This window comes from Choloepus didactylus, chromosome 10, assembly GCF_015220235.1.
Source record: "Choloepus didactylus isolate mChoDid1 chromosome 10, mChoDid1.pri, whole genome shotgun sequence".
In the NCBI taxonomy this organism is placed as follows: Eukaryota; Metazoa; Chordata; class Mammalia; order Pilosa; family Megalonychidae; genus Choloepus; species Choloepus didactylus.
In genome coordinates this window covers 82,119,289-82,130,386 of record NC_051316.1, presented here as the reverse complement: position 1 = coordinate 82,130,386, position 11,098 = coordinate 82,119,289, and the positions used below count along the sequence as shown (strand labels likewise).

Here is an 11,098-nt window from a genome sequence, read left to right as displayed (position 1 = left end):
GGCCACATTGTTATCCCGAAATCTCAAGTACAGCAGGAAGGCAATTCCTAGGATCATTGGATAGAGTGGAAATGTAAAAAGGCCAGGTGATGCATAGGATCTCATTTCACTACCGTCACTCTTCTGTTCATTGCAATTCCAATTCCTTCTCAGCTTGCCCTCTCACATTTTCAGGCCAACACCAGGAATATTGTCTTCATCTTCTGGTTAGAACTAGTGGCAGGATCCATTATAAGAATTCAAAGTTTTGGCATGTGGAGTTTTGTATGTGGAGGTGGATTTCTCATTGAAAATGTGTTGCTATTCTGAACAAAAATTAGAAAAGGATCTGAGATTTACAGAAGTGGCTTTTGCAATGTGCATCATCACCAGTTAGCTAAAGAAAAGCATTTTAAAACCTTATAAAACCCTTGAAAACATTTTGCACGTATCTTTCATGTTTTCAGTTGAAGATATGTGGAGCTACCTGTGTTGAGGTATAAAGGGCGCTGTCTCACTTTTTCAAAAAGTGAGGCATTTGTTTCTCTAGGCCTTTTATGCCTCTTTTAACTTTAGCCCTTTTTAGGTACAAACTGGTGGACAAAGATGTAGTCTTATAATTCACCATTTGTCAACTTGAAATATGGATAGCCTGATCCTGTGCAAGACAGTAATGTTCAGTCTTAGCTGAGGAGCACTAAGGATTTCCTCTTTCCCGGTCATATTCTAGAAATACTTTCCTTTTACCACAAAACCAGCCTTTTTTTTTTTTTTTTTTTTGATCTTTAAAAGACTGGTTACCTTGGAGTTTATTGGAACTAAGATAAAAAGGTCATAATGTTTTCATGTAATACCCTCTTGGTTCTTTGAATAACAATTGTTAACAAATAGAATTAAGGAATGCTGCACTTGTGATCCATACAAAGCACCAACATTTTGGATTGTACATAATTAACACTTGAAATGCTATGGAAGCTAATACAAAAAAGGCATGCCTCAGGTGGGCATGGGAATGCCATTTAGAAAAGGAAAGAAATCACACTGGAACCACTTAAAAGCACTGAGCAAGAAAAGCAGTTTCTTTAAAAGCACTGAGCAAGAAAAGCGAAATTGAACTTTACATACTGATTTTACACAACTTTTATCTAGTACCTTGATTTAAATCCAAGAGCAAAAGTTAAGACTAATTTTGGTAAGCAACTGCATGGTAAAGATAGATGGCTTTTCCCCCTGGATTATACCTAGGTTTAAGCCTTTTTAAATTTTTTTAAAGTTAATTTTATTGAGATTGTTCACATACTGTACAATTATCCAAAGATCCAAAGTGCGCAATCAGTTGCCCATGGCACCACCATACAGCTGTGCATCCATCACCACAATTTATTGTTTTTCCAATTTTCAGAACATTTTTATTACTCCAGAAAAGAAATAAAGACAAAAAAGAAAACTCAATTTCTCCCCTACCCCTAATTACCACCCCCCTCCATTATTGGCTAATAGTATTGGTATATAGTACATTTGTTACTGTTGAAAGAATGTTAAAATATTACTAACTGTAGTACATAATTTGAAAATAGGTATATTTTTCCCTATATATCTCTCTATTAAAGTCTATTTATAGTGTCATACATTTGTTCTAGTTCATGAAAGAATGTTTGTACAGTTGATCATGGACATTGTCCACCACAAGATTCACTGGTTTATACATTCCCATCATTTAACCTCCAGCTTTCCGTCTGGTGACATACATGACTCTAAGCTGCTTCTTTCCACCACATTCACACGCCATTCAGCACTGTTTGTTATTCTCACAATAATGTGCTGTCACTTCAGTCCACTTCCAAACACTTAGATTCAACCTAGTTGAACATTCTGCTCATGATGAGCAACTGCTCCCCATTTTTGAGCCTCATTCTGGATCCTGTTAACTTATATTTCATGTCTATGTGTTTACATGTTATAATTAGTTCATATCAGTGAGACCATGCAATATTTGTCTTTATGTGTCTGACTTATTTCACTTAATGTAGTGAAATATGTCAGACAAGTAATGTAGACTCAAGGTCTCTTCAACTCTTTTTTTTTTTTTTTTGAGACAGTTTTGTTCACCCACCATACTTTCCATCCTAAGTAAACAATCGATGATTCTCTGTATAGTTACATATTTATGTATTCACCACCATCACCACTATCTAAGGACATCTCTGTTTCTTCCACAAAGGAGGAGGAAGAGTCAAAGAAGGTACAGAGACAAAAGAAAAAGAAAGAGAAAAAAGACAGCTAAAAATCAATGAAAGGAAAGATAAAATTAAACCAAAGTAGAATAAGAGTCAGACAACCTCACCAATGCCAAGAGTCCCATACTCCTCCCTTATGTCTTCCTCTTATAGGAATTTAGGTTTGGTATATTGCCTTTGTTAAATTAAAGGAAGCATAATACAAAGTTTCTGTTAATTATAGTCTCCAGTTTGCATGGATTGTATTTTTTCCCCAATACTACCCTATTTTAAATGCCTTTTTAATATTTTTAACTTAAAAGAGGTCAGGCTTGGCACTGTGATACTGGTATCACCAATGTTAATATTTCTTGGGTTCTCAGAAGATTCATATTCTTTACAGCTGATACAGCATGAGCTGGAGCTCCTGTTAAGCCAGCCTCAGATTTCTCTGGTTTATTTTGTGTAATTTGTGTAACAACCTCATTCATGTTGGTCTTCTATACCATTCCCTCCATCGCCATTTCTACAAAATTATTGTGAACCTTATATACCTGGAAAATTAAATCCAGTCCACAGCTATTTCAAAACACATCTATTATTTCCAAATTCCTGAGTTAGATCTAAAATGCCAAGTTTACTTTGTGAAGAATTCACATAGAAGACAATATATAATGTGGCATAATGTCTATAAATCAGTTTATTGTTGGATCCTCTTAACAGTCCCTTCTAGGAAATGACAATCATTTTCATTTCATTTAGATGCCAAATGGAAAGTCTCCCTGATGATTTGTTGTGTATCTTCATTGTTGGGCTGGTAGAATTTAGCCGTGGCTTCCAGTGGTTGTTGAAGATGAGGATTACCTTGATTATGGCTGGGCCACACCGACAGATTGGGTGGTGGGGGTGAGTGGGGTCTGGCAGGGGCGGGTGCCCAACCCTTGCTTCAGGATACTTCTCCACCGGGCCCCTCCTGCACGTGCCAACCTGTAGCTTTTTGACCCAGATCATTTGCTGCCATTTTGTTATTTTAAGGTCATGAAAGTTGGGCATACTATGATTCACATGAATGTATTCTGCCATTCCAGTGAAAAGGCTTTGTACTTGAAGTTTGACATGGAAAGAGAAAACGGCTTATGTTAAAATTCATTAGAAAAACCTTTGAGTTGAATTTTTAACAAAGCCATGACCTCATGTGCTGACAGTTGTGAAATGCATACTTTGCACTAACGCTCACTAAGAGCAAAAATCTAGTTCGTGCATGTATGTTTCTTCTCCAGAAATAGTTATCACACAGCTCTTCTATTCCTGTCTGGTTTCTGCCTAATAGGGTAGAAAAGCACATTAAAAGGAGTAATTAAAATAATTATTTTGGACGTCATCAACATGGTGTTGTAAACAGCTACTGAAAACTTCTCTCCAGAAATTCAATGAAAAAAAAGGACAATTCTGAATTGTTTGAAACTCTGGAGGAGGATACAGACTGGAGAAGGACCCTGCAAATGCCAAATGAAAGAGAAGAAATATCAGGTAGGTATCTTCTGTCCCGGGCCAGTCGGTCTCTCCCCCTCAGTTTCAGTGTGGGAAAGGCACAGAATCAGCAGATGGGTCTCCCTCCCACCAGGAACACAGACTATAAAATCTCTCACAGCAGTGAGACATATCCCCACCATTTGAAGACCTGGGGGCCATCATTTCAAGGCCTAGGTCAGTGAGGGACAAAGAGACTGAAAAAAACGTGGACAGAGACTGTGTTTCCAGCCTTGGGTCTGAAAGCCCTTCCCCACCTGTGCCAGTTTGAATGTATTATGTACCCCCAAATGCCATTATCTTTGATGTAATCTTGTACAGGCAGACGTTATCAGGGTTGAATAGATTGTAATTCTTTGAGTGTTTGTTTGGAATGTGCCCCACCCAGCTGTAGGTGATGACTCTGATTGGATAATTTCCATGGAGGTGTTGCTCCACCCATTCAGGATGGGTCTAAGTTGATCAGTGGAGCCATATAAATGAGCTGACATAACAGAAGAAACTCAGTGCAGCTGTGAGTGACATTTTGAAGAGGCACTACAGCCAAGAGGGACACTTTGAAGAAAGCACAGGAGCTGCAGATGAGAAACAGTTTGAAGACAGCTGTTGAAAGCAGACTCTTGCTCCGGAGAAGCTAAGAGAGGACAAATACCCCAAATGCAACTGAGAGTGACATTTTTGAGGAACTGCAGCCTAGAGAGGAACATCCTGGGAGAAGCCATTCTGAAACCAGAACTTTGGAGCAGATGCCAGCCACATGCCTTCCCAGCTAACAGAGGTTTTCCGGACACCACTGGCCATCCTCCAGTGAAGGTACTTGATTGCTGATGTGTTACTTTGGACATTTTATGGCCTTAAGACTGTAACTGTGTAACCAGATAAACCCCCTTTTATAAAAGCTAATCCATTTCTGGTGTTTTGCATTCTGGCAGCGTTAGCAAACTAGACCACCACCCTTGAGGGAAGCAGCAGCCAGTGGCTGTTTCCTTGCCTTGGAGATGGCTGGATTACTGGATCAGCTGAGGAAGTCCTTTGCCACAGGTGGAACCCCACATTAAGCCAGAATTTGGCCGGCAAAGTGAGGGCATAGGAATCCTGCAGTTTTAGCTCAGCTGTGTAGATGCAGCCTGTGCTTGGAGGCAAACAGCCTCTGAGGACGATTAAGTTACTGAACAGCACCACCTGCTGGACATTCAGGAAAGTGCAAGGGAATTGAAACACTTAAAATATGCTCCACCAGAAGTCCAGTTCCTCCCCTACCTCAGGACCAGCCCAGTCCCCTCCCCACATGCTGAACCCAGTTCCCCCCCACCCCAGGACCAACCTAGTCCCCTCCCCCTACCCAAAGCTCAGTTCCTCCCCCACCCCAGGACCAGCCCCTTACCTGGCCCCAGGTGAGGGCCCAGTCCCTCTCTACCCCCTTCACCTCATCTTATCAACCGTCTCCCAACCTGACACTCTCCCTCACCCAACCCACCTCCACCCATCAATCCCCTCCCCAACTCCAGCCCATGAAAACAAACCCCTTTCAGTTTCCCTGGGCAACCCCTTTCAAGATCCCCAAGATCACATGAGATTTTGCCTCAGAAGGAACCAGAAACTAGGTTTGGTTAGATGAACAATGCCAGCCATAGGAAGGATGTTTCTCTCCTGCTGAACTCCAGGGAACTTGCTGAGCCAGTGCCCTCACTGTTTCCCTCCAGCTGCTGTGAAACAGGAATGTGTGGTGAGAGGCATAGGATGAAATCCAGAGTATCTTGGTAACTGCACTCTGACGTGGGTGGAAACAAACCACTGAGACCATAGGAGACCCAAGTAATGAAGACTTGCAAGACTCGAGGCCTGTCTGAGTTGGACCAGAGTGGGCAGAAGACGCCTTCAGTACAGGATCCTGTCCATTCTATCTCATGCTCACTTTCCCCATCTCTCAGAGAAGCACAAATGAGGCAAGAGGGTGTGAAGAAAAGGAAAGAGATGTCCCAGAGGAAGTAATGCTGGCAAAACACATTAAAGAAACCTCAGAGATACTATGCGATGTCAAAAGTGCAAAGGTAGCTGATCCAAACTTATAAAGGAGTGTGACACACTTTCTAATTTAACCTGTATGGTCAGTTCTATTTAAACAACATAATTACATGGAACCTAGAATAAGGAATGAGATTATTATTCTGTAAAGGTTAATGTAATACCCTGATACACCCAGAGTATTTTGGGCAGAAAATTAAAAATGTATTTGCAAAGTCCCCTTGAGGGACTGGGAGAAAACATGGAAATATTAAATTTCCTCACCTGGGGAATTCCTGATATTCTCACAAGTGTTAGGGACTCCCAATTTAATAAGTCTAGCCCTCAATCTTGGTGCTTACCTTATGAAACTTATTCCTGCAAAATAGAAGCTAAGCCTATTCATAATTATGCCTGTGTCACCCCCAGAAATGAGTTTAATGTGACTCCCAGAGATGAACCTAGCCCTGGCATTGTGGGATTGACAATGCCTTCTTGACCAAAAGAGGGAAAAGAAATAAAACAAAATAAAGTTTCAATGGCTATGAGATTTCAAATAGAGTTGAGAGGTCATTCTGGAGGTTATTCTTATGCATTATATAGATATTCCTTTTTAGTTTCTAGTGTGTTAGAATAGTTAGAAGGAAATAACTGAATCTGCTGATCTGTAATCCAGTAGACTTGATTCTTGACTATATAACTATATATAGCTTTTATCATGTGACTGTGTGATTGTGAAAACCTTGTGACTGATACTCCCTTTACCCATTGTATAGGCAGATGAGTAATAAAGACAAAATGTATACATAAATAATAGGGGGGCACCAGGGTATGGGATGTTTGAGGTGTTCTTTCTTATGTTTATTTTACTCTTTTTTATTTTGGAGTAATGAAAATGTTCTAAAATTGATTGTGGCAATGAATGCACAATTATATGATACTGTGAGCCATTGATTGTATACTTTGGATGGATTATATAGTGTGTGAATATATCTCAATAAAATTGCATTAAAAAATATGCTCCAGACCCTTTCTTAGGACCACAGGAGCTGGTCTACATGTCCTGTACAGAAACCCAGCCCTATTTTGACTGAGAAATACAGAAGACCCAACTGTTAAAGCAGGGCTCTAAAACAAACCCAGGTCTTGGTAGCCAGTGAAAAACAGCACCACTGGAAGCCAGCAGATTTGTATCATCACATACAGTGAACTTGCTGGGGTGCCTAGTGCCTACCTCCCATCCCTATGGCAGGCCATGGTGGGTGCCTGATTTGGGGAGGGAGACTGGGGGACAGAGCCAATCTCACAACTGGCCACTGAGGGAAACAAAGAAATAATAGAGATCAAAGACAACAAACAAGAAAACCTTAGGCAAAAGAGAAAATGACCTCCAGAATAAACTAATGAAGAAAATCAGATGCCTAGACAGCCAAAAATCATGAGCCACATCAACAAACATGATGATATGGCCCCGTCAAAGGAACAAACTAACACCTTGACTGAGATTCAGAAGTTGAAACAACTAACGATGTTCAAACAAATCTTCTAAATCAAATCAATGAGTTGAAAGAAAATGTGACAAAGCAGTTGAAGGATATAAATAAGACGCTGGGAGACCAGATAGAAGAACTTGAAAGCTTGAAAAAACAAATGACAGAATTTATGGGAATGAAAGGCACAATAGAAGAGATGAAAAACCCACAATGGAGACATACAATAGTAGACTTGAAGAGGCAGAAGAAAGGTTTAGTAATTAGCAGAAAGGTCATCTGAAGTCCTACACACAAAAGAAAAGATAGGAGAATGGAAAAATATGAGAAGAGTCTCAGGGAACTAAATGACATGAAGTACATGAATATATGTGTTATAAAGTGTCCCAGAAAGAGAAGAGAAGGGAAAAGGGGCATAAAGAGTCATAGAGGAATAATCAATAAAAATTCCCAACTCTTATGAAAGACATAAAATTACAGGTCTGAGAAATGCAGCATACCCCAAGCAGAACTGAGCCAAATAGACCTACTCCAAGACACTTACTAATCAGATTTTCAGAAGTCAAAGACAAACAATTCTGAAAGCAGCAAGAGAAAAGTAATCAATAATATACAAGGGAAGCTCGATTAAGACTAAGTATGGATATAATGGTACTGTGAACAATTGATTGTACACTTGGTATGACTGCATGGTATGTGAATATATCTCAATAGAATTGAATTTAAAAAAAAGATTAAGTGTGGATCTCTCAGCAGAAACCATGAAGGTGAAAATGCAGTGGTATGATAGATTCAAGATACTGAAAGAGAAAAACTGCTGACCAAGGATCCTATACCCAACAAAACTGTCCTTCAAAAATGAGGAAGAGTTTAAAATATTTACAGATAGGCAGACACTGAGAGAGTTTGTGAACAGGAGACATCCTCAACAAGAAATACTAAAGGGAGTGCTACAGACAAATAGGAAAAGACAGGAGAGAGAGGTTTGGAGAAGAATGTAGAAATGAAGATATAAAGAGAAACAAAGAGGGTAGAGATCGGGCATCTGATGCTGAAGGAGTACAGAATGTTCAAGAGGACTGATTGTATAGATCCAGAAATGGATAGCATAATATTGTGTGACGGTAGCACAATATGGTGAGTACACTGAACAAAGATGACTGTGAATATGGTTGAAAGAGGAAGGTTAGGGGCATGTATGGCATCAGAAGGAAAGATAGAAGATAAATATTGGGACTGTATAGCATAGTGAAATCTAGAGTGGTCAATGATTGTGATTAAATGTTCAAATATAAGAATATTTTTACACGAGGGAGAACAAATGAATGACAACATTGCAAGATGTTGAAAATGGGATGGTGGTTGGGAAAAAATACAACCAATGCAAACTAGAATCTATAGTTAACAGTAACATGGTAATATGCTTCCATTAATTACAACAAATGCAATATACCAAAGCTAAATTCTATAAGAGGGGGAAATAAGGGAGGGGTATGGGATTCCTGGCATTGGTGTTGTCTGACCTTTTTATTCCATTTTATTTTATTTTTTTATTCTTTTTTTTTTTCTTTTTCTTTTTTCTCCTCTTCTTACTTTGAGGAAGACACGGAAATGTTCTCATATAGATTGTGGTGGTGAATGCATAACTATGTGATTATACCAGGAACCTCTGTTTACTTAGGAGAGAATATATGGTGTGTGAATAAAACTTCTTTAAAAATTTATTTTAATTAAAATAAAAATACAAGTTTAAGATGCTTTTTTGGATAATGGGAAGAGGGGCACCTAATCCAGCTTTACTGGATTAGGAAAGGCTTCCTGGAGGAGGCAATTATGAACGGGCCAGAATGGGGTTTAATCTAAGTAAGTAGAGGACTCTGTCCAGGAACTGCGGTGTGGCTTAGCGGCAAGGCACGTGCTGTGCTGACAAATAGCAGTGTCTTGGGAGATCAGGTGAAGGGGCCTGGATTTTATCCTGAAGCTATGGGAGGCGTTATATATATATATATATATATAATTTACTTTCTAATAAAGCAATACATTGGCTGTATCAAATAAACGCAAAGTTCAAAAAGAAAATGAATCTTCTGCTTTCCCAGGTAACTCCGTGAATCTTTCCACAGCTTCACTTCAAACAAACCTAAAACCTAATAGCGTTTTTGCTACTTGTTCAAAAATGGGGACACGTTCTTAACTCTGAGCCTTTTATCCTTATAACCCATGTGGCCATACGTCCAGTACTGAAGACAGGGAGGGACCCAGAGACGCGACTTGGCTCTTTTACGAAGAGGAGCAAGCGGCTTTCCGGGGGCAGAAGCTAAAGGAGGGGACAAGGACAGACCGCGGTCCTCACAGTCCACACCCGCAAGGAAACAAAACCTGCCGGATCGCCAGACACTCCGGCTCTTCCCGCGCGTGGAGGCTGCGCAGTGTAAGACAGCGGCGGAAGACGATCCGCGCATGCGCGAAGGTTGCGTAACGCCCTCCTGGATGGTCTCTGTGCTTCTCCGGCTGCAGGTCTGGGAAAGGCTGGTGCGCGCCGGAACCCGAACTTGGGTCATTGGCCGGAGGGATCCCCTTTCTAGCTGCGGGAACGCGCTGCTCACCCGCCGGAGACAATTGTCAGGGGCTGGAGTCTTCCGGTGGCAGTATTACTGGGCTGTTTTTCACTTTACAAATGCAGCCGAGATCGTGTTATTGGCCTTTACCACAGCGCTTGTGGTGGAGGCTAAGTAAAACGGGCGTTGTTTGCCGCTGAAGCAAAACGTAATCCCTTCTGAAATTTAAACGTGCTGTGTCAGGTTACTGGGGAAGATTCCTGCTCTAGACCATCAGATTTAATTTTATGTCCTCTAGCACTTAAGATACGTGGCGCTAAAATTAATTCCATGAGGGTAAGGACAGTTATCTTTTTGCTCAATGCCGCACTCAAATTGTTGAAAAACATTGAACGCCCTTACAATGTTGTTGGAAGGCACGTTTTTGGTTTTTTCTTTAAACAGCACGAGATAGGCCTCGGGTACAATTAACAATTTTAATTACTGTTGTTACTACTATCACTCATAAATAACATTTTTTGAGTCCTCCCTATGTAAACAGCCTTATTTCTCAGAACCACTTTATGAGGTATTACGCTTTCTATAATAGATGAAGAAACAGGTTTCCAGAGGTTGGGTGCCTTGCAGGGCTCACACAACTCGCATGGAGCTGGCACTGAAAACCAGGTGCGATTCCAAAACTTTGTCAGTTTTTCTTTCATCTTTAGTTTGGGGGCAGAGACAAAGAGCCCATGGATTGTTTATTGCTTTATTGTTAAAATATATAACTAAGCTGATGACAGGTAGCAAGTTAAATGGGAAGAGTACCTGGATTCCAGCCTTTGCTGTCAATTCTTTACTTAGGCTAGAATCAAGGTTCTGAAAGTGTCATCTGGAAACTTGTTTGAAATGCAAATTCTCAAGTACGAACCAACTTGCAAAATCAGGAACTCTGGCCATGGGGGCCAGCAAGCACGCTAACATTTTGAGAACCACTAGCCATAAGAGTAGTTTCCTGATCTATCACAATCTCACAACGTTGTTGCATAACCAAATTACATAATAAAGGTCCAAGACTTCAGAAACTCTAAAAATGACTTTTCGTATTGTTGTGGCTCACTAGCACCTTGTTTTTAGAACCTATGATTCATTCTTCCACATTATTGCTAGTGTTCAATTTGGGAGTTACTTTGGCCTGAGCTTGTTTAAAACTTACTTGCAATAGCTAGGGTGGCCATTATTTGTTCTTCCACAGCAATTCCCCTAACAGTGGCCTTCTTCTCACCTGGTTGTTTATATATGTTCCATGCTGGTGGCTTTCAACCTTGGCTACACATAAGAA

The 11,098-nt window shown here is 40.4% G+C and overlaps 1 pseudogene; it reads right to left on the bottom strand.

Moving 5' to 3' along the window:
* Positions 1-462: 462 nt before the first annotated feature.
* Positions 463-3,206, bottom strand: LOC119545250 (annotated as a pseudogene).
* Positions 3,207-11,098: the final 7,892 nt, after the last annotated feature.